At 49.3% G+C, this 4201-nt stretch overlaps 1 pseudogene; it reads left to right on the forward strand.

Moving 5' to 3' along the window:
* Positions 1-303: 303 nt before the first annotated feature.
* Positions 304-3872, forward strand: LOC111527455 (annotated as a pseudogene).
* Positions 3873-4201: the final 329 nt, after the last annotated feature.

Consider the following 4201-nt stretch of genomic DNA (forward strand, 5'->3'; position numbering starts at 1 on the left):
CACATCGGGCTCCCAAAGTGCTGGGATTACAGGCGTGCGCCACGGTGCCTGGTCCGCTTGCTGCATTTCTATGTACCACACTCATATAAGCTGTGAACCACAGCCGGCCCACTGTGAACCACCAGCATTTTGCAGTAGCTGTTTCCATTTGAACTTTGCATTTCAATAGCTACAGTACTTTGCATTTGGCAGTCAGCTGGGAGGAACAGGCCCTGCTTCTTCAGGCTGTTCTATATGGCCGCAGGGTGCACCAGGAGAAATGCTTGGCTCAAGCAGGACTGGAGCAGGCTGAGTTGGCACCCAATGTCGGCGCTTACCTACACTCACCTCAGAACCCCTGTGATCAGTTACTGCTGTCTCAAGGCTAAGGCCTGGCAGCCTTGGGAGGGAACACATCTGCAATATCTTTACATGGTGGAATAGACGGAATTGTGCCCCCCAACAATGCTGAAAACCATTCATGTTAAAGTTCTAACCTCCCCAGGACCTCAGAATATGGTTGTATATAGACACAGGGTCTTTACAGAGGTACTCAAGTTTAACAGAAGTCACTGCGGCCCACCCTAATCCAGTATGACTGGTGTCCTTTTAAGAAGAGGAACTTTGGGGCCAGGCACGGTGGCTCACGGCTGTAAGCCCAACACTTTGGGAGGCCGAGGCAGGCAGATCACTTGAGGTCTGGAACTCGAGACCAGCCTGGCCAACATGGTGAAACCTTGTCTCTGCAAAACCCTGTCTAATACAAAAATTAGCTGGGTGTGGTGGCGCACACCTATAGTCCCAGCTACTTGGGAGGCTGATGAAGAGAATGGCTTGAATCCAGGAAGCAGAGGTTGCAGTGAGTCAAGATTGTGCCATTGCACTCCAGCCTGGGCAACAGAGCAAGACTCCGTCTCAAAAAAAAAAAAAAAAAAAGAGGAACTTTGGGTGGGGTTCAGTGGCTCGTACCTGTAATCCCACTTTGGGATGCCTAGGCAGGAGGATCTCTTGAGGCCAGGAGTTCAAGACCAGCCTGGGCAAGTAGACCTTGTCTCTAAAAAAAAAAATTAAAAAGAGGAAATTTTGGACACAGACAGGTACAGAGAGAAGACGATGTGGAGCCAGGAAGAAGACAGCAATCTATACACCAAGGAGAAGGGCCTGGGGCACATCCTTCCCTCCCAACCCTCGGAGGGAACCAATGCTGCTGACACCCTGATGCTGGACTTCTAGGTTCTGAATTACAAGACAAAAAATGTCTGTTGTTTAAGCCACCCAGTCTGTGGTACTTTGTTACGGAAATTGTAGCACACTAAAACACAGGGTAAGAGACACCTGTTTCCAGAGGAATTCTAGAACTGGAATTCTCCTAGAACAAAAAACCACATGGTTCAATATACACAAATTGCAATCTCTGTAACTGTCTCCCTTCCTTTTCTGTCCAGATGACATCTGGACAGAAAATGGATAGAAAGTCTCTATCCACGATATCATCTTTACAGCCTAGTGAGCAACAGCCGGGCTCAGGGAGCCGGGCGCAGCTCCACTAGCCCCACCCACCATGCTGTTGGATGTTTGCACCCTGGGCAGTCTGGTTCCTTACCTCATTGTGCTTCTCCACCCTTCAGTTTCCTCATCTGCAATATGGGGGTAATACTAACACCTACTTCAGCGTGGCATTGTGAGAATTAAGGAGAGATATATATGAGAGCTCTCATCACCTACTGTAATAATTTTATTACTACTCTGTTCCTAACCAGGCTTTTAAGAGAAATATACAAAAGCTTAGACACTAGGATTAGAAACACTGAACTGAGGCCAGGCACGGTGGCTCACGCCTGTAATCCCAGCACTTTGGGAGGCCGAGGCAGGTGGATCACAAGGTCAGGAGATTGAGATCATCCTGGCTAACATGGTGAAACCCTGTCTCTACTAAAAAAAAAATACAGAAAAAAAAAAAAAATGAGCTGGGCGTGGTGGTGGGCGCCTATAGTCCCAGCTACTTGGGAGAATGGCGTGAACCTGGGAGGCAGAGCTTGTAGTGAACCAAGATCACGCCACTGTACTCCAGCTTGGGAGACACAGCGAGACTCTGTCTCAAGAAACAAAACAAAACAAAAATTGAATTGAAATATTAAAACACTAGAATTTGCCATATCAGGTTTTCCACTTAAAAGCTGTGGACACTGATGGCCAGGCGCAGTGGCTCACACCTGTAATCCCAGCACTTTGGGAGGGTGAGGTGAGTGGATCACGAGGTCAGGAGTTCGAGACCAGCCTGGCCAATATGGTGAAACCCGTCTCTACTAAAAATACAAAAATTAGCCGGGCGTGGTGGCATGTGCCTGTAATCCCAGCTACTCAGGAGGTTAAGGCAGGAGAATCTCTTGAACCCGGGAGGTGGAGGTTGCGTCACTGCACTCCAGCCTGGGAGACAGAGCGAGACTCTGTCTCAAAAAAAAAAAAAAAAAAAAAAAATATGGACACTGAGGCTAAATAAAAGTACAAAGACTTGCTCAAGGTCACCTTGATAAAAAGTGACGGGGCCAAGATTTAGACCTGGGCTCTGTAGCCCTGAGTGTGCACTGAACCGCCAACTCGCAGTTCCACTGGGTGCCCTTTGCTCTTTCCCTTGGATGCCTCAGGCCCAGTCAGAGGGCTACGGAGGGAGTTGTGTCCCCCACATTCTTACGTGGAAGCCTTACTGTCAAAGTAAGTGCCGTGAAAGCAGGGCTGTAACAGGTGATTAGGTTAGATGAGTCGCCAGGGTGGAGCCCTAATCTGATAGGACTGGTTGCCTCAGGAGCAGAGGACAAGAGGACTCTCCCTCCTCCTGCACGCATCAAGAAAAGGTCACATGAGGACGCAAGGAGAAGAGGATGGTCTGCAAGCCAGTGAGAGGCCCGCCCCAGAACCCACCACCCTGGCACCCTGATCTCAGACGCCCAGCCTCCGGAGCTGTGGGAAGATAAACCTCTGTTCTTTAACCCTGTGTCTGTGGGGCTTTGTTACAGCAGCCCAGCTGAGGAAAACAGCCACAGGGGCTGCAAAGCTATGGGATGTGAGCACACGGCAGTGCGTTTGTGGCATCCGACCCACACTTGTGCAGTGGTGAAGTTCTTTGAACAGAAGCTTGTGACAGGCTCCTTTGACAACACTGTGCTTGCTGGGAATGGAGTTCTGGAACCAGGACCCAGCACTTTCACAGGCACATGCAGGCAGTGTTTAGTGTGGACTGCAGTGATATCTTGGTGAGTGGCTCTGCAGCCTTCACTGTGAGAGGATGGACTCTATCTACCGGGGCATGCCTGAGCACACTCACTGGGCACACGGCATGGGTCACCAAGGTAGTTCTGCAGAAGTGCAAAGTCAAGTCTCTCTTGCATGACCTTGAAGACTACATCCTCTCAAGTGCAGGCAAATATGAGATTAAGATTTGGCCAAATGGGAGGGAAATCAGCTGCAAGCCTTAAAGCCATTGTCTTGTCTCCAAGGACAGAAGTATCCGCCTGCAAACAAGACTTCATGGTGATGGCAAATACATTGTCTGTAGTTCAGCATTCGGTCTCTGCCAGCGGGACTCTGCCAACAGTTACGATATTCTCAGGGTCATTACGACTCCTGAGACAGCAAACGTGGTCCTGCTTGACTTTGGAAATATTGTTGCCCTACTGTTTGACAGCTGCCAGCTGTGCATCATGGACTTGCAGACACAGAGCCTGATCCGTCGCTGGCCTCTTCCAGGGTATAAGAAATCAAAGACAGGCTCAAGCTTCCTGGCAGGTGATGCATCCTGGCTGAATGGACCGGATGGGCACAATGACACGGGCTTGGTCTTTGCCACCAGTATTCCTGAGCACAGTATTCACTCGGTGTGGAAGGAACACAGCTAACACCATGAGCCACCACCACGGACTGACTTTGGGTGCCAGGGCTGTGGGTTTTGGGTGCAACCTCTATGGCAGCTGACTGCATGAACCAAAGTTCTCACCTAACGGTATCACTCAGTGCACATCATTTATCTATGTTTGCTGGGGGGCCAGGGCTTGGGGTGGGGGACAGCGTGTTTTATTGACACACATGTAGCATGTTAATGGGTACATCATGGACTTCATTTGTACAAGTTATGCTGGTGATTGTAAAAGGATCCATTTCGGGTCATCTTTCTTGAGTGGAATATTTGTTTTATATAAAGAAAGTTAAATGATTTGTTAATCTGCCG

This window comes from Piliocolobus tephrosceles, chromosome 4 (genome assembly GCF_002776525.5).
Source record: "Piliocolobus tephrosceles isolate RC106 chromosome 4, ASM277652v3, whole genome shotgun sequence".
Classification (NCBI taxonomy): Eukaryota; Metazoa; Chordata; class Mammalia; order Primates; family Cercopithecidae; genus Piliocolobus; species Piliocolobus tephrosceles.